We start from the raw sequence: 20678 nt of genomic DNA, 5'->3' as shown, positions 1-20678 counted from the left end.
CAAACCCTGTGTAGTCTAATGATGCAGTCATACTCCCTTCCCTTATATAGCCCCACATTTTTGCTAACATACATTCACTAGGTTATAAAAAAGTAGGGGATAGGTGGACACAGGTTTGTTTGTAGTTTTGCAAAAATGGAGACACATAGTTCTGCATAGGAGATGACGCTATGAGCAGGTCTAAGGCCTCAAGCATGTGGCACAGTCATGTGCAGGAGGCTGTACAGTGTCACATAGAGCCATTTGCAGTTCTGTACTACAGGGCTTCAGGGTTTCTGTGTGCCACCGTACTATGCTAAGTCCATGCTTCTACCTCAGCAATATTGCATGGTTTGACGCTTGCTCTAACTTTTTTTTGTGTATTCACACAGAATTTGACAGAAAAAAACCTAAGGCTACAGCCTTACAATAAGGCCCCATGCACCTTGATGGGTACCTTAAGGCCTCGTTCACATCTGAATTCGGCTTTCTGTTGTTCTGCTCCGTCAGAGGAAAAACCAGAACCCAGCCGATGGAACCCATTGACTTTAATGGGTTCCATCGGGGTGTCCGTAGTTGTACCGGAAAAAATAGGGCAGCATGCTGTGCTATTGTTTCCGGTATTCTCAGTCGTATCTGCGATGGAGCCTCCAACGCAGATGTGAACAAGGCTTAATTTGGTCGTAAATCGTAATTAATTTGCATAAGGCCTAATTCTGGTAATAGATAGATAGATAGATAGATAGATAGATAGATAGATAGATAGATAGATAGATAGATAGATAGATAGATAGATAGATAGATAGATAGATAGATAGATAGATAGATAGATATGAGAGAGATAGATAGATAGATAGATAGATAGATAGATAGATAGATAGATAGATAGATAGATAGATAGATAGATAGATAGATAGATAGATAGATAGATAGATAGATAGATATGAGAGAGATAGATAGATAGATAGATAGATAGATAGATAGATAGATAGATAGATAGATAGATAGATAGATAGATAGATAGATAGATAGATAGATAGATAGATAGATAGATAGATATGAGAGAGATAGATAGATAGATAGATAGATAGATAGATAGATAGATAGATAGATAGATAGATAGATAGATAGATAGATAGATAGATAGATAGATAGATAGATAGATAGATAGATATGAGATAGATAGATAGATAGATAGATAGATAGATAGATAGATAGATAGATAGATAGATAGATAGATAGATAGATAGATAGATAGATAGATAGATAGATACCATCCCCAGGTATATATGTAAGCTTAGTCCCAGTTCTGGGTGTATGTGCAGCGTAGGTTCCCACCTTACAGAGGTCGCCTTGTCGTGGCAGGTGGGCTAACACTTTTTGATCAAAATGTGCACTAAGAACCTCCCTATTTGTAAGTAGATTTAGCTTTAGTGCATATTTATTTATATTTAGTGGTTTAGGTGGCATTAGTGTCGCAGTGTGCTGTCGCCATTCTATGTCTGATAGATAGATAGATAGATAGATAGATAGATAGATAGATAGATAGATAGATAGATAGATAGATAGATAGATAGCTGATCGTGGTTAAATAGGCTTTCTTAGGCAGACCCATACAAATTAATGGAGCAGTGGCCGAGCATCAATTCATATGGGGATCCCAGGAACGGCAAGGTAAGCCCGTACTCATGATCGATAGGGGTCCCAGTGGTCGGACTCCCACCAATCAGATATTTATCACCCATCCAGTGGATAGGTGATAAATATTGATCATAGGAAAACCTTTGTTTTAAATCATTTACATGCGGGTTAAAGTATCAGCAATGTAAAGCTCCAAATTAAATAACAAACTTAGGTCTGCTACATATGTAGGTAGATAAGTAGACAGATACTGGATAGCAGCAAACATAAACACAAGTAAAAGTGGATCTTCAGTTATTGAAATAAAACTTCACGTGACGGTGTTTCTCGACCCTGTATTAAAAACACTTATTTTGTTGTAAAAAAAACAAAACACAGTAATAGCTACTATAGATGAGGCACTGCATTCAATACATTTTTGAGCATAGATATGACTGCTGGGAACAATAAACATTACCTAAACGTCTCTCCAGCCCATGTGGAAATAGAACACAAACACAATATTCTTTCTTTGGATGGATGGGGTCGGTCACAGCTTTATTTTATATCTCAAATCTTGTAACAACTGTCATATTGTAAAAACTGGGTCTCGAAGCAGTATGCCGATCGCCAGACTCCCAGCGAGCAAGTCCGCCTTCGATCCCCCACTCTCCATTTTCTCTTAACTGACTGCCGCTGCGACTTAAAAGAAGAACAAAATAATCAACAGCATAGAATTAGACATACATCCCAATAGTAAAAACAAAAGGGGAGGGAGGTCGGGACAAGTGACACCTCCAGGTCTCTGCAGGGAAGAGACAGAACCGGGAAACAGTAACTCCTTTTATTTATTCCCAAGGGGAATAAACCCATTGTCAAATTTCTATTTAGGCCAACCAATTAGGAAGGAAATAGAACTATCAGTGCAAAATTCATGGGCTTCTACCTCACAATAACTTTGTCATTAACCCTGTTCCATCAGTCAGGTGCCATCTCATGAATTACTACAGTGCACTTCAATCTTAGATATCAGTACTCAGCAATGCAGCACCGCCAGGGCAAGATTATAAAGAAGGCACAAGGGGAACGTGCCCATGCCTCTACCATTTGGGAACCTTGGTGGCTTCCATTATCCATCCTACCTGTCCAGGCTAGTTCTTCTGATTCAGTTGTTAAAATCACTACTGGATAGGGAGAACTGGTTGTTCAGTGGGTTTAAGGAAGCCTTAGACTCCATGCCCCGCTCTTCACCTACTAGGCTGCAGGCTGATTCTAGATTTCTAGATTCTAGATATGGGGCCTGTTTCCCTGTAGGTCTGGAAGCCACAATTTATATCGGTAGTGTGTGCACCGCTAATGTCTTAGCTCTAGTTGCATTGACTTTTACACTTGACAGCATTGGTGTAAAGGTCTATGACATCTGTGTATCATTATTATTATTTTTATTATTATTTAAATTATAAAGTGCCATTCATTTTAGGGCGTTGTACAAATGAAATACAGCAAGTGCAAAAACATGAGCTTGCTGAGTGACATACTGTTACTAAAGAATGGAGGGTCCTGCCCATGAGGGCTTACAATCTATGAGGGAAGGGGAAAGGAGGGTAGAAGATGTTCACCTGATACTGCAGTGGTGGCAGGGGTATTGTAGGTTGTAACCCTACTCCTTACTGTTCCCTTATAATTAGAATTTGCTGATTCTCAATACATTGACAAATAACACACTGTGACTTTATGCACAAAATAGGCTCTACATGGTTTCTATTTCTTTGAACTCACATATGGATGTGTCTCTCCCACTCATGGAGAACTCTAGAACTGTGTAAGAGACGGCCAATAACCATAGTGAAGAATAATTACAGTCCCCAATAGAGATGAGCGAATGGATTCTACATGAATCAAATCCGTTAGGAATTTCTCAAAAGTTTTGGATTTTAGTGAATACGAAACTTTCGGGATTTGTCCCGCACGAATTGCACAAAATAGCATCCACCATTTTACAGATCAGAAGAAAACAAGAAGACAGAGAAGAAGGACCACATGAATTTCGGCGGGGGCCCGATGACCTTTCCCATAATGCCTTGCATGCAGCCCTCCCTCATGAGGGGTATAGAGTGTATGTCACTGATGACCGAGTTGATGACAGTCAAATGAGTTTTAGCCACTATAAACAGCCCAACCACAAAATGCTGGTGCTTTGTGGGGATACGAATAGGAGAGAGAGGACGTCAGACAGAGAGTGAGAAATAGTAAAACAAAGAATACAGATAGATGGTGGATCAGTGTCAGTGAGCGTGCTTCATAATGAGGAGAAGAGAATACATTTTAGAGATAGATAGGAGTCAGTCAGTGTCAGTATGTTATTAAACCAGGCACAGGCAGCCATCGCATCGTGCAGCAATACAATTAATTTCTTACATTAATGAGTAAAATTGATCACATCATTCATAAATCTTCCTCAATATTATTAATCCTTGTGCTGAAAGCGTGCCCCTGCCTTCTGAAAGAAACGTCACGAACGTAACATCATTCATTGTTTTGCATATATCTAAGAGTGCGACCAAAAATTGGCGTATTTTTCAGTGTGAAGCTTTTATACAGCGTTGTTAAACTTTAGTCTGCATCCAAGTGACTATTTTTAAAAAAATAAATAAAGTGATTTTAATTTACATTTAAATCCTGGTGCTGATAGTGTACCTCTGCCTGATGATACAGACGTCACAGACATGACGTCACTCATAGTTTTGCACATATCTAATTGCTAATGATAGTGGCATCAAAAATTGGCGCATTATTCTGGATCAAGTAGTTATTCAGTCCTATATATACATCTGTGTCCAGGTAACAATTCATTTTCCAGGACGATCGTGTGGGGAAGAACTCATGCTACAGCCTTCCTGAGTTATGTATATTTCTATTTATTATTATGATTTTTTGGGGGTGATTTTGTTTTATAGACATTTCTTCCTTCTTGCTCTATTATGGGTATTTTATTTTATTTTTTCATTTTTCTGGTTTTCAAATTGTCACATGTTGTTCCTATAGGTATCTGGTGTTACATCACAAAGTACTGAATTTTTCCATTCTATATTGTTGGACATATACAGTGAAGGATATAAGTATTTGATCCCTTGCTGATTTTGTAAGTTTGCCCACTGTCAAAGACATGAACAGTCTAGAATTTTTAGGCTAGGTTAATTTTACCAGTGAGAGATAGATTATATTAAAAAAAAACTGAAAATCACATTGTCAAAATTATATTTATTTATTTGCATTGTGCACAGAGAAATAAGTATTTGATCCCTTTGGCAAACAAGACTTAATACTTGGTGGCAAAACCCTTGTTGGCAAGCACAGCAGTCAGACATTTTTTGTAGTTGATGATGAGGTTTGCACACATGTTAGATGGAATTTTGGCCCACTCCTCTTTGCAGATCATCTGTAAATCATGAAGATTTCGAGGATGTCGCTTGGCAACTCGGATCTTCAGCTCCCTGGGATTAAGGTCTGGAGACTGGCTAGGCCACTCCATGACCTTAATGTGCTTCTTTTTGAGCCACTCCTTTGTTGCCTTGGCTGTATGTTTCGGGTCATTGTCGTACTGAAAGACCCAGCCACGAGCCATTTATAATGTCCTGGTGGAGGGAAGGAGGTTGTCACTCAGGATTTGACGGTACATGGCTCCATCCATTCTCCCATTGATGCGGTGAAGTAGTCCTGTGCCCTTAGCAGAGAAACACCCCCAAAACATAATGTTTCCACCTCCATGCTTGACAGTGGGGACGGTGTTCTTTGGGTCATAGGCAGCATTTCTCTTCCTCCAAAAACGGCGAGTTGAGTTAATGCCAAAGAGCTCAATTTTAGTCTCATCTGACCACAGCACCTTCTCCCAATCACTCTCAGAATCATCCAGATGTTCATTTGCAAACTTCAGATGGGCCTGTACATGTGCCTTCTTGAGCAGGGGGACCTTGCGGGCACTGCAGGATTTTAATCCATTACGGCGTAATGTGTTACCAATGGTTTTCTTGGTGACTGTGGTCCCAGCTGCATTGAGATCATTAACAAGTTCTCCAGTGTAGTTTTCGGCTGAGCTCTCACCTTCCTCAGGATTAAGGATACCCCACGAGGTGAGATTTTGCATGGAGCCCCAGATCGATGTCGATTGACAGTCATTTTGTATGTCTTCCATTTTCTTACTATTGCTCCAACTGTTGTCTCCTTCTCACCCAGCGTCTTACTTATGGTTTTGCAGCCCATTCCAGCCTTGTGCAGGTCTATGATCTTGTCCCTGACATCCTTAGAAAGCTCTTTGGTCTTGCCCATGTTGTAGAGGTTAGAGTCAGACTGATTAATTGAGTCTGTGGACAGGAGTCTTTTATACAGGTGACCATGTAAGACAGCTGTCTTTAATGCAGGCACCAAGTTGATTTGGAGCGTGTAACTGGTCTGGAGGAGGCTGAACTCTTAATGGTTGGTAGGGGATCAAATACTTATTTCTCTGTGCACAATGCAAATAAATATATATAATTTTGACTATGTGATTTTCTTTTTTTTTTTTTTTTATCATCTATCTCTCACTGGTAAAATTAACTTAGCCTAAAAATTCTAGACTGTTCATTACTTTGACAGTGGGCAAACTTACAAAATCAGAAAGGGATCAAATACTTATTTCCTTCACTGTAGGTATATGTGACTGTATTATTTTACTATTGTATCATGGACTAGGACTTACAGTTCAGCCCTTGGCAACATAGACAAAATTGTATTTACAAAGTGTAGAGAGACCGAGGTTTATTGTTACCTCTTATTGGGGATGTCTTTTCTTCTGTAGCATATTACAGCACTTTTGTCTTTGTGTGTTTTTTAGATGTTTTTAACTCGTTTGTATTGAATAAAACTTGTACTTTTTGCATTATTTTGTATTGGGTGTGTGCTATTTTATAATGTGCTCTTTTTCTTTGGTTCAACATTTGCATTTTTGCAAATTTTTGTAGCACCAAAACCATTCATATTTATATACGTGCGTGTGTGTGTGTGTGTGTGTATGTGTATATATATATATATATATATATATATATATATATATATATATATAAAAGCACCAGCATGCATCTGCCCCCAAAACTGGATAATTTTTGGACCGCTTTTCAAACAACCATTGCTTCTTCCGATACCATCGTGTATAAACACCGGCAGGCATCTGCCCCCATAAAGGGATAATTTTTAGACAGCTTTTTACAGACAATGCTTCTTCCGATACCATTATTTGTGTATAAGCATCGGCAGGTATTTGACCCCAAAAAGGGATCATTTTTGGACCATTTTAATTTTTAAAAACATAAAAAATCTGACAGTGCAGTGTGTTTTTAAACCGGCTGTTTGTTACCATTGGCTACTGTCCATTAAGTCATAGCCATACATGTTGCTGTCACTTTGATATTACTAATGTTGTCTCAGTGTTATAGAGCTTGAAAGGAGTTGGATACAGTTCTCGCATACCTAAGAGTGTCATACATAACTTTTCATGGCAATCGGGGCACTTTAGATTCGTGACAAATTTATTCAGAACTAATCTTATCTGTTGGCCGGTTCGACCTGATCCCAAAACGGATTTTGAGAAATTCGCTGATCTCTTGTCCCCAATGCTCCAGAATGACAAAAAGTTGATGGTTAATTTTTCAAAATCTCACTAATTGTAATACTTGAGAAATTCTAGTTTGAAAAGCTTTTGCGAAAAGACTACATTCCATCCCAGTCAAAGCATTGTGTTGAATTTGTCTGTAAATACGTGCCATGATGCAAAAGTCTTGGGTGAGACGGGTGTACGACAGGCAGCAACAGGTAGACAGTTGTACTTCTGAGTCCAATGTCACTGACAAATAAGAGAGGAATACTTGGCTTTATCTCCAAAAATTTTAACAGCCTTCAAGACAGTTAATTTAAAAGATTTTGTTTTATAAAATGAACATGGATATATGAGATGGTGAGAATGATACTGAAGAAAAAAGATCAATAAAGTGGTCTAGGAATCCCTGAAAGTACACTTAGGCCTGATTTACACGAGCGTGTGCGTCTTGCGCACGCAAAAAACGCGGCGTTTTGCGCGCGCAAAATGCACTTAACAGCTGCGTGTGTCATCAGTGTATGATGCGCGGCTGCATGATTTTCACGCAGCCGCCATCATTATGACACTCCATTTGGATGTTTGTAAACTGAAAAGCACTTGGTGCTTTTCTGTTTACATTCAGAGTTTGACAGCTGTTGCGCGAATCACGCAGTTCGCACGGAAGTGCTTCCGTGCGACGTGCATGGTTTTCACACACCCATTGACTTCAATGGGTGCGTGATGCGCGAAAAACGAGGAAATATAGAACGTGTCGTGAGTTTTACGCAGCGCACTCACGCTGAGCAAAACCCACGGACTGTCTGCACTGGCCCATAGACTTGTATAGGTGCGTACGACACGCGTGAAAAGCACGCGCGTATATTACGCTCGTGTAAATGATGCCTTAGCAGAGGTTCTTGTAGCAGGAACACATCCTAATATCACTATGTAACATGGAATTTGGACAAATTTCTTTTTGGGAAACATTATATTATATTTTGACAGCGACTCGTGAAATTAAGGCTCGTGGGAACAGAACACTGTAAAACCCATTGAAAGCAATGGGCAAATGTTTGTAGGCGTATTAGGGGCATTTTTTGAGGCGTAATTCGAGGCATAAAACACCAAAATTACGTCTGAAAACACTGCGTGTGAACATACCCTTAGTTGTGAGACATAGAAAAAAAGTTATAAGTGAAACTCCTTTGTTATAAACCAAGGTATGTAAGACATAAAGTATTCTAAGTTTTTTCAATTAAAGCCTCATGTACATAGTAAAGCCTGTATGACAGCACACGTAGTACACATGGTTCCATGTGCCGCTGTATAGGGTTTCCATGCTGCAGAGTATTCTCTCGCAGAAGTAATGCTTCAAAGGGAGAATACCACCATAACATAGCATCAGAAGGAACATGTCACAATTTTTATGGAAAAAAACCCCGGATGTAGCTATAGGGGGTTCAGAGGTAGCAGTTGCACGCGGGCCCTGTTGCAATGGTCCAATGGTCCCCCTGCCACATAAAAAGACACTAGTATTGTAAATGGTACATGGTAGTTAGGGGGGCCCTGTTACCCATTTTGCTTTGGGGCCAAGGAGCTTCAAGTTATGCCTCTGCATACAGTGGGACACATAGAATCCTTTTGGAGCTGTATTCCAGCTCTGTACAACTCGGGATAAAGTCATAATACGATATTGCTCTAACAGTCATTGGGTAACACTATCAGAGTGTGATATGTCAGCCATAAGTAAGTAGAGTCTCTTTGTTGGCATGAAAATGGGAGAAATTGGCAATAAAATCAAAGTAAAATATACAGATTGTAACAGATAATAACTATTAGGCTATGTTCACACAGAGTATTTTGGGGGAGGAATATCTGCCTCAAAATTCCGTTTGGAACTTTGAGGCAGATATTCCTCTCCCAGCACGCCGATTTTCGCGGCAATTATTGCGCCGTTTTTCGACCGCGGCCATTGAGCGCCGCGGGCATAAAACAGCGAGAAATACGCTTTCTCCTGCCTCCCATTGAAGTCAATGGGAGGTCAGAGGCGGAAGCGCCCGAAGATAGGGCATGTCGCTTCTTTTTCCCGCGAGGCAGTTTTACTGCTCGCGGGAAAAAGACGCCGACGCCTCCCATTGAAATCAATGGGAGGCGTTCTCGGGCCGTTTTTGCCGAGTTTTGCGACGCGGTTTCCGCGTCAAAAAACTCGGCAAAATACCCCGTGTGAACATAGCCTTAAAGAGATTGTATCATCAAGACAACCACTGTCTATATTCCAAATTCCTATATTGTAAGAGCAACTCCCACTCTAGCAAATTCCAGCTGTCCATGTACATCCATGGATGTATTGCACATGTTTGGATGCCATGAAATACTTCCCCAGGAAAAATTTAGATTCTTTGCAAAAGTGCTGGAGGTCAGACCCGCAGTGACCAGTTCATCGTCCCAGCTGATCCAATGTGAGGGTTGTCCGTGATGAGACAACCCCTGAATAAGTAATTCTGTAAATAAGATGAGTTTGCCACTACCCTAAAATGATGAAACCAGAAAATACCATGTTGTATATTTTTCCCTATTCACTAGTTCAGCATTTGCTTTATTAACCGCTTTACAAATACCCATGGTACACAGTGGCGTAACTACCGCCATAGCAGCAGTAGCGGCTGCTACGGGGCCCGCGGCATGAGGGGGCCCGTGTCGCCCGCCGGCATGGGCCCCCACCATGGCCGGAGGCTCCGCTAGCAGCCGCTATGGCTGCTACAGCGCGACGCCACTGAACAGTACGGCAGAGCAGGGAGGTATCTTCCCGCTCTGCCATTAAACAAAAGACATGTATCCCCTATCCACAGGATAGGGGATACATGTGTGATCACTGGCAGCGATAAGGAGAACGGGGGACTGAAAGTCCCCTGAAGTTCTCCATCACAAACCTCGTACTTCCGGGGTCTGTGACGGCAGCTCCGGAGAAATGAATGGATCGCCGATCCCGCTTGTGCGCTCCTTTCATTTTTAGTGAGCTGCGCAGACGCCGGAAGTCAGAGGTTAGTCATGGAGAACTTCAGGGGGACTTTCAGTCCCCCGTTCTCCCTATCGCTGCCAGTGATCACACATGTATCCCCAATCCTGTGGATAGGGGATACATGTCTTTTATTAGGACACACTGTAGGTCGCATTTTTTTGGGGAGGGCGGACGCTGTATGGCGTTCCCTACAGGGGGGGGGCTGTATGGCGTTCCCTACAGGGGGGGATGCTGTATGGCGTTCCCTACAGGGGGGACGCTGTATGGCGTTCCCTACATGGGGGGACGCTGTATGGCGTTCCCTACAGGGGGGGACGCTGTATGGTGTTCCCTACGGGGGGGACGCTGTATGGCGTTCCCTACAGGGAGGGGGCTGTATGGCGTTCCCTACAGGGGGGCTGTATGGCGTTCCCTACATGGGGGGGCTGTATGGCGTTCCCTACAGACCCCCCCTGTGGGGAACGCCATACAGACTCCCTGTAGGTAACGCCATACAGTCCCCCCTGTAGATAACGCCAGACAGCCCCCCCCCGTAGATAACGCCATACAGTCCCCCCTCTAGATAACGCCATACAGCCCGCCCCTGTATATAGTGCCATACAGCCCCCCCCCTGTAGGGAACGCCATACAGTCCCCCCTGTAGGGAACGCCATACACCCCCCTGTAGGGAACGCCATACAGTCCCCCCGTAGATAACGCCATACAGCCCCCCCGTAGATAACGCCATACAGCCACCTCTGTAGATAGCGCCATACAGCCCCCTCTGTAGATATCTACAAAGGGGGCTGTATGACGTTATCTACAGGGGGGCTGTATGGCGTTATCAAAAGGGGGGGGTTTGTAAAAAAGGCACTATCTACAAGGCGGGGGGGTTGTGTGACACCCAGGGGAGGGGGGGCCCCAGTCAAAAGTTTGCTATGGGGCCCAGTCTTTCCTAGTTACGCCCCTGATGGTACATGTACGTCATGGGTGGAGGGGCAAACTGCGGGTGTCAGCTGTATATTACAGCTTACAGCCTGCTCTAACTGCCAGGATCGTAGATTACTGCAATCCCAGCTGTTTAACCAATTAGATGCCATGGTAAATAGCAACTGCGGCATCTAAGGTGTTGAAAATAGGGGGTAGCCCCCTCCAACAGCCCATCGTCTATCCCGCGACACAATTGTGGGGTGCCGATAGTCATCATGGCAGCCTAGGGGTGTAATGTAGGCCCCCAGGTGTACCAGCTGTGTGCTCCTATTAAGTCCTGCCATAGCCTGTTTTGTTGGCGCATACATTTTTGCACAAGTGATAACAGGAAGTACAACTCTATTTCTTGTTACCTTCGAATTATCTTCTGGTGACAAATTGCCATTTTATTATCATTCTCTATCATTAACAAGACAACCAATGTGGCTGCACTTCTGGTTCTAATTTTTTCTTTAAATGGCTACCACAACTGAATAGAAAGATGCCAATATATCTGTAAGTAAAACAAACGTCACTACCAAACTTTGGCTTCTGCTATAACTTTTACTCACATATGGCCATTTTGATTTTTTGGTTGGAAATCCTCTTTGAAGTGTACATTCAGGAAAAAAATAAAAGTACCTGTATATTACCTGTGGAAAGTCTTTCCCTTCAAAGGTAGCCGTTTGTGCTGTAGACCTCTTCTTCCTAATTCACTAACAAGAATTTGTCATTATATGCCATGTTACAAATACGGTGGAGCTAAAACCCGGCCATTATCTCTTCAAGCCGGATAGCTCACATTACACTTGCCAATCCTCCCCCTTTAACCAACCACTCTGACACTGCAGAAAGAGAGCGTGAGCGGGAGTACCTGCTTGAATCAGTGCCAATGCTGCTGTGATCACAGGACTCGAATAGCTAGCAAGTTCTCTCTACAGACACACAGAAAGCTTACAATTCCCTGTATGGGTAAGATATTCAAGTTTAGTTGTATCTCTATCTCAGCAGTGAGCAAGTAAAGGGTTGCAGTAATCGCTCTCTTTATCGATCTTTCCTGCTCACTACTCCTTCCTCTCTGCCTCCAGGGATTAAGTAAAGGCTGCAGTAATTCACATCTCCTCATTCTCTGCCCCATATTGAAATAGATAAAGTGTGCAACTTTATGCTGGTCTTCATGGTTAAGCAAAGAAAACAGCTACTTCACTGTGCGTGGATAGACGGCACCCTACTATAAACTGGGCCAAAACAAAAACAAATAATTGACTTAGAGCAGTGTTGCTATTAGCCAAGCTATGATGGTAAAACGTTTATCTGATAATCATCACTTTAGTCTCTCGCTACTAGGAGCATTCCTCTTCAATATTAATTAAAATAATCAATTAATAGGCATTGTTTTCTGTTCCATTGGGTTTGCGATGTTTTAGACGGCATGAATAGCGTAGTCTGCAGAATAATTCATGCCATTGAAAACACCAGAAACCCCGAACAGAAACCTGACAGATACCATTTTAAGTCACTGGTATCCATCAGGATTAGTTGGGTTCTGTTTAAAAACGGATCCGTAATAACAGTCACGGCTCCGTTAGTAGTGGTGTGTTCAGAGCCTTAAAGGGGTTTCCCAGGCTATAAATATTGATGGCCTATCCTCAGGATAGGCCATCAATAGCTGATGGGTCGGTACGATCAACTGATTTGAAGGGGCCACAGAGCTCATATGACCACTGCTTCCCCTTTATTTCTTCTTTCTCACTGTTAATCATCGACATGCATTTAGCAGCGATTCACAGATATTGCAGCCTTTTCTTCCGTTGAAGTGAATGGAAGAAGAATGCTGCAATACCTGTGAATCGCCGCTAAATGTGTGTCGATGATTAACAGTGAGAAAGAAGAAATGAAGGGGCCCCTTCAAAACAGCTGATCGGCAGGGGTCTTGGGAGTCGGACCCAGACCTATCAGTTATTGATGGCCTATCCTGAGGATAAGCCATTCATTTTTATTGGCTGGAAAACCCCTTTAAATTCCTAATGAACTTTTTATATTATCTATTTAAATGATGTTTTTCTTTAATCCAGACTAAACAAAATGCGCATTAACAGCAGATTAACCCCAAACGACATTGGAGCAACACATCACAGGAGTTTTCACCAAGGCAGGCTCCCTCATAATGAGATGCCATAGACGAGACACGATTGCCAATATACTCATGCTTGCAATGTGCTGAATAAGGACAATTTCTATTAAACAACACCTTTCGATTCTCAGTAAAACATTCCCCATCAATTCCCTATCAACTTTTGTTTCAATATTTATATCCGGGCATATATCACATTTTAATTGGCTTTGCAAATTACCAGTTGTGCTCTACCATTTTCCAAATCACAGATATAAAGGCTCCTTTTGTACAACTCCCATCATTGTTTCTATTTGGGTCTTATTTGTGGGATTAAATAGTTTTTGTTCTACGACAAGTTCAGCAATGTTAAAAAAGAAGACGGGGTATTTATATCTATGGCTTTTTCCCTGTGTACTCCCTGCTTACAAAGTATTCCATAGACTGAAAGAGATTTGCTTTCAATGTATAGTTTCCACTAGATTTGCTTCTGTAAGGCTTATAGGATATTTAGTCATTTGATCCACAAGGGATTACTCCAGAGATACAGACCACCTAATCTTTTCAAACCCATTGATTGATGGTGGTCAGTACGATCCCCCACTATTAACTGTTCAACCACTAGAACATGGCTGACATGGTCTAATCTGGGAGAGTAACCATTGCCTTGTTATGTCTCAATTCAGGTTAATAGCCATGAAAGAAAACTAGAACTTTAGTATTCTGACAACATTTTAAGAATTAACAATTATCATTACAAATCAGAGTCATTTTTAAGGGATATTCCGGTTTCAGCAAATAAAGGTTATTCTATGCATAATGAAGTTATACAATTTTCCAATATATTTTCTGCATTAATTTCTCATGGTTTTCAAAAACCTCTGCTTGCTGTCATTCAATAAGAACCTTACTTCCAGGATATAAAAAGCTTTCCTGGTCATGTGATGGACACATAGGTGTATGGTTTGTTACAACTCAGAACTCAGTACCCAGTGGCGTAGCTATAGGGGTCGCAGCGGTCGCAGTTGTATTTGCCGTGATGCCTGCACATTCTGGTTACAGGCATGGTTTGTTTAGACGTCAGTCACATAGTACCCTCAGTGTACCATGTGACCGTGACGTCACGAGAGGGGACGTTCCAGCCGCTGTAGAAGAGCCGATGCGGAAGAGCATGGAAGACTGCAGGTGAGCTGCAGAGGGGGCCCGTAATGTAGGTGTGTTGTATTGTATTGTATTGTATTGTATTGTACTGTCTGTGTTTGCAGTGGAGAGAGGAGAGGGGGGCTTTAAATTACAGGCCCCCCTCTCCTCTCTCCACCGCAAACACAAACTGCACGACACACTACATTACAAACTGTGAGTCGCAGTCCCCCTGGGGGGTCATGTGAAGACCTCCGGGGGGTCGCGAACCACTCACCGAGGTCCTGCTTCCAACTGTATTTGCGTCCTCAGGACGCAGATCCAGTTGAATTTAATCCTGGAGCAAGGAGCTGGCGGCTCCTTCCTCCAGCATTCACTGTCGTGAGCTATTAGCGGCTCGACGCAGACAGTCGCGATTTAGTGACGTCATCGCGCCTGTCTGCGCCGAGTCACTCATAACACAGGGCAAAGGAGGAGAAGGATCTCCTCCTCCACCCATCATGGGAACGGGGATAGGTAAGTAACTTTATTATTTTTCTATTATGCACATATGAAGGAATTATACTGTATAAGGAGGGGGCTGATATGGTGGCAGCTATGAGGGGCATTACTGTATGGGGGGCTGATATGATGGCAGCTATGAGGGACATTATACTGTATAGGGCTGCTATGGGGGCATTATACTGTCGGGGGGCTGATATGGTGGCAGCTATGGGGGAATTACACTGTAGGGAGACAGCTATGGGGGCTTTATACTGTGTGGGGGCAGCTAAAGGGGGCATTATACTGTATGGGGGCATTATACTGTGTGGGGCAGCTAAGGAGGGCATTATACTTTGTGGGGGCAGCTATGAGGGGCATTATACTGTATGGGGCTGCTATGGGGGCATTATACTGTATGAGGGCATTTATGGGGGTATTATACTGTATGGGGCAGCTATGGAGGCATTATACTGTATGGGGCCGCTATGGGGGCATTATACTTTATGGGGGATATATACTGTGTGGGGGCTGCTATGGGGGCATTATACTGTATGGGGCTGCTATGGGGGCATTATACTTTATGGGGGGCAATATACTGTGTGGGGGCTGCATGGGGGCATTATACTGTATGGGGGCATATTACTGTGTGGGGTGAAGCTATGGGAGCATTATACTGTGTGGGGGCAGCTACGGGGAGCATTATACTGTATGGGGGCAGTTATGGGGAGCATTATACTGTATGGGGCAGCTACGGGGAGCATTATACTGTATAGGGGCAGTTATGGGGAGCATTATACTGTATGGGGCAGCTACGGGGAGCATTATACTGTATGGTGCAGCTACGGGGAGAATTATACTGTGTGGGGGCGGCTGGCCATTGGTGCGGCAGGGGTCTTTTGGTGTTGGGGAGGGGTAGGGGGGGCCTAAGCTGAATTCTTGCACCAGAGCCCATGATCCTTTAGCTACGCCCCTGCTAATACCTGTATTGTAACTGTAACAAACCAAGCACCTGTGTGCCTGTCACATGAGCAGAACTAATTTGAAGGTTGTTATTGAATGACAGCAAGCAGAGACCTTGAGACCTGTGAGGAATTGATACAGAAAGTATATTTGAGAACCTCATAACTGCATACTCAATATACAATGAGTAACTTTTATTTTCATAAACTGTCAGATCCCTTTTAGTCTAAGTCAATGATGACAAAGTTATACATTAGAGCAATATTTATTATTGGGGAGGTAATTCATTCTTTCCTGTGCTGCTAGAATCACTATATCCTCCTTGCATATATTAGCATTTTAGCATAGAGAGGCATAACATTTAAATCATTTTCCTCCACAAAGTGTTTTATTTTTTTTCAGGTAAAACATTATAACCCTACACTTTACAAAAGATGCTGTAAGGAAAGAACAGAAGGCATTATTAGTAATTATTATTGGAAAATTCCATAAATCTGCAAAAGTGACAGCCCACTTTAAAAAAAAGAATATGGCATAACAATAATGCAATGAGCATCGCTAAAGTGGTTGTCTAGAAAGCGCATTTTAAAATACTCCATTAGGTCATTCTGAGGGAAAGGAATATACCCAGAATGGACACTTATCACCTATCCACAGGATAGGTGATAATCGTCTGATCCCTTGTGGCTCCTCCGCTGGGACCCCCACCGATCGCAAAAACTGGAGTTTCGAACATCCCGTTCCTCCTTACTGCTCAACTGCGTGAGTAGTACTTTAAATGGAGTGGCTGCCCAGCATGTGTGCTGACACGCCATTAAAAATGTCTATGGGACTGAGGGAAACAGCCGAGTACAGCGCTCGGCTGTATTCAACGGTCCTATGGACATTGAATGGAGCAGCAGGTGCAAGCGCGACCTCCAGCTCCATTCAAGCTCCTCCAGACTGTGGGGGTGCAGTGAGGAGAAACGGGTGTTCAGGTTGCCCGTTCTCGCAATTGGTGGGGGTCCCAGCAGTGAGGTCCCCAGTGATCATACTGTGGATAGGTGATAATTGTCACTTCTGGGACAACCCTTTTAATACTGGGGGTGGTCAGGACCTCCATCCATAAGCCAGAGCAGAGAGCAGCTACAAAGAGTGCCTTTCCCCCTGGAGAATCCAACATGTCCGTGCATTACACGGACAGCCAATTGTTTTCAGAGAGCACCATGTAATGCTTTATTTCCCCTGTGGTGGTGCTGCAGAAAAATGTAACACTACCAGGTTCCAATGCAGATTACAGCTGCGTATAATATGGGACCAGTAAAAAGGTTGTCAGGGTGATTTACAGTATAAATAACTTCTCCACATAAGAATATAAATGATAGAATAATTGAAAAGATAGAATCTTAACATACATGCTGAGTGGAGAATTGGGTCAAGGTGAAGCTTTCAGGACATACCAGAGAACAAGCAACAAATAACGAATAAGCAACTGCAGTGATGTTCGTTTTTTTGTGGGGAAAAAAACAACGGCAACTTTCGATGTCTAGCTCCACTATGTGGGTTTTCCTTTTGTGGAATTATCTGATATATATCCATCCTTTGGTTGCTGCTCAGGTTAAAGCAGACATTCCCCTATTTGCATTACTACAGTTCAGTTTTCTGTCAACAAGGTAGGAGCCCATTCCTAACTTTGCCATGAAGCCAGAGGTGTTGGAAGATTTGGACACTTGGGTACTATAGAGCATTGCTGGATGGAAAGGATGCAGATACAATTATATCTGGAGATCGCAACTGCCAAGAGACCTGGGGTACAGGTGCTGGCATAACCACTGTATGCAGCGCTATTCTAATTATGCCCCTGCATTTGCCCGTTATATAAGGCTCCAAGTGAATCCAGTCATTTTTAGCTACATTTTAATTCTACAACTGCTTCTTTCATTATTCTATCTATAAACTTATAGGGGACAATTTAGCAACTTTTCTACACCAGTTTTCTAATGCACAAAGTCCCAATTCATAAAAAAAAAAAGTTGAAACTTTTAATGCTCTTACGCACCCTTAGGGTATGTGCACACGTAGTGACCAAAAACGTCTGAAAATACAGAGCTGTTTTCAAGGGAAAACAGCCCATGATTTTCAGACGTTTTTTGAGCAACTCGCGTTTTTCGCGGCTTTTTTCGCGCCGTTTTCGCGGCGTTTTTTACGTCCGTTTTTGGAGCTGTTTTCATTGGAGTCTATGAGAAAACAGCTCCAAAAACGTCCTAAGAAGTGTCCTGCACTTCTTTTGACGAGGCTGTATTTTTATGCGTCGTCGTTTGACAGCTGTCAAACGATGACGCGTAAATGACAGGTCGTCTGCACAGTACGTCGGCAAACCCATTCAAATGAATGGGCAGATGTTTGCCGACGTATTTGTAGCCCTATTTTCAGACGTAAAACGAGGCATAATACGCCTCGTTTACGTCTGAAAATAGGTCGTGTGAACCCAGCCTTACCACTTTTAAATAGTGGATGCAGCTTAGTAAAAGGAGTCGGGGTCACCAGACGCATTTACTATAATTTTTTACCAGAAAGGGGCGTAAATTATATCGGATTTCTATGCCAACCCATAGCCAGCGTAGATTTCCCATTCTGGTGTACGCAAACCTGTTTAAGAAATAAAAACACGGAGCTCCAAAGTGAAGAAACCTTTTGGTAGGTTGAGAATGGACAGAGGGAGATATAACTGCTCACCTGGGCCGGGCGAGATTTGCTAATAACAGACACAACTCTGTACAGAAGCTTTGAGCTGCTTAGGACCAGGACTCAGGATCCTCCTTGGCCGGTTGTGCATAAAAACATCTGCAATAAGTAGCATAGATAAAGTTAGAAAAAACAGATATCTGGGCGCTGCTGGATGAAGGACATAGACTGGAATCCGTTTAAAAGAATTGTTTTATTTCATAGGGCTACGGTTTTCAACACTGAACAGGTCTCTTCCTCAGGCAAGTGTAACAGCAGTACATTACACATTATACAGGGGTTTATATAAAAACCAGTAAAAGGGAGTGAAAATAAAAGTATGACATCATAGGGTCAAGGGGTGGGGCCTAAAGAGTTCAAATCAATTGAGATTGTTGCAATACAAACATGATCAGTAAAAAATGTTTCAAAGTAATATTATAAATAGGTAAAATAGACAACATTGGTGGACTATGTACCAGCAGGAAGTTGGAACAGAGTTAGGGGAGATTCACACGAACGTTGCGTTTTTGCGCGCGCAAACAACGCAGCGTTTTGCGAGCGCAAAAACCATTTGACAGCTGCGTGTGTCATGCGTGTCTGATGCGCGGCTGCGTGATTTTCGCGCAGCCGGCATCATAGAGATGAGGCTTGTCAACGCCCGTCACTGTCCAAGGTGCTGAAAGAGCTAAATCTTTCAGCACCCTCGACAGTGAATGCCGAACACAACAGCGAAAAACCTGTAAAAAAAAAAGATAAAGTTCCTACTTACCGAGAACTTCCCGGCCGTTGCCTTGGTGACGCGTCCTTGGTGACGCGTCCTTGGTGACGCGCCTCTCTTGACATCGGGCCCCACCTCCCTGGATGACGCAGCAGTCCAAGTGACCGCTGCAGCCTGTGATTGGCTGCAGCCTGTGCTTGGCCTGTGATTGGCTGGAGCTGTCACTTGAACTGAAGTGTCATCCCGGGAGGTCGGACTGCAGGAAGGAGACAGGAGTAATCGGTAAGTTAGAACTTCGGTTTTTTTTACAGGTTAATGTATTTTGGGATCGCAAGTCACTGTCCATGGTGCTGAAACAGTTTAACTCCTTCAGCACCATGGACAGTGACTATCTCCTGACGTCGCGTACCGATAATTTTTTTGCCGGGATCGGCCAAAACGACTTTGGCCGAACCCGGTGAAGTTCGGTACGCTTGTCCGGCTTCGCTAATCGCAAAGACACTCCGTTTGGATGTTCGGAAACAGAAAAGCACGTGGTGCTTTTCGGTTTTCATTCATCCTTTTCACTGCTGTTGCGCGAATCACGCTCGTCCCTCGGAAGTGCTTCCGTGTGGTGCGCGTGATTTTCACGCACCCATTGACTTCAATGGGTGCGTGATGCGCGAAATACGCAGAGTTATTGAACCTGTCGCGCTTTTTGCGCAGCAGACAAACGCTGCGCAAAAAGCACGGACTGTCTGTACTGCCCCATAGACTTGTATTGGTCCATGCGTGCCGCGTGAAAACCACGCGGCCCGCACGGACCGAATACACGCTCGTGTGAATCCCCCCTTAAAGAATGAGAAGAGGTTTAAAAAATAAATAAATATCATGGAAATGCTTAGTACAGTGTATAAAGGAGGGGAGGGGCATTGGGGAAGAGCAGACTATGTAAACCAATAACTTGTTAACTGCATAAATAGGATTCCCAGGGTCTAAGAAAACATCAGGTGTCAGCAACCCTCGGCACTCCAGCTGCTGAGGAACCACAACTCCCAGCAAACCCTGGCAGCCTGTGGCCAAATAATACAGCTTTTAGTAGCCATGGTACGCATGGGGGCCGCAGCCCCACAACAGCCGAAGAGCTGATAGTCGCTTAACTCTGAACTGCATTAATGTGCACAGTGGACACCAGAGCAATTACAAAGGCTCTGTGGTCGTCAAGGCCACAGAAGCATGTTGAGCTCACTTTTACATTATTAGATGTCGGAAAAGGATTGTGGAGTTGGGTTGCAATTAATAACAAAGCGTTAGGTAAAAGGTAGTGGATGATATTTGCACATTTACCCTTTAAATGTGCATATATCACATAGGCTGATATATATATATGAATACATTAATGAAC

At 43.1% G+C, this 20678-nt stretch overlaps 1 long non-coding RNA gene across 2 annotated transcripts; it reads right to left on the bottom strand.

Annotated features, from left to right (window-relative positions):
* Positions 1–2155: 2155 nt before the first annotated feature.
* On the bottom strand, positions 2156–18688 carry LOC142740577 (uncharacterized). 2 transcript variants are annotated; one of them, XR_012880792.1, is made up of 3 exons: positions 18586–18688; positions 11828–11890; positions 2156–2301 (listed from the first exon to the last, which is right to left on the bottom strand). It is a non-coding gene; the product is annotated as an uncharacterized LOC142740577 (long non-coding RNA). The 2 variants fall into 2 exon arrangements; XR_012880793.1 differs by having other exon boundaries at positions 11828–11882.
* Between the last annotated feature and the right edge of the window lie 1990 nt (positions 18689–20678).

Source organism: Rhinoderma darwinii, chromosome 2 (genome assembly GCF_050947455.1).
Source record: "Rhinoderma darwinii isolate aRhiDar2 chromosome 2, aRhiDar2.hap1, whole genome shotgun sequence".
Taxonomy (NCBI): domain Eukaryota; kingdom Metazoa; phylum Chordata; class Amphibia; order Anura; family Rhinodermatidae; genus Rhinoderma; species Rhinoderma darwinii.
Note: the sequence above shows the minus strand (reverse complement) of the source record. Positions and strands in the feature narration are given on the sequence as shown.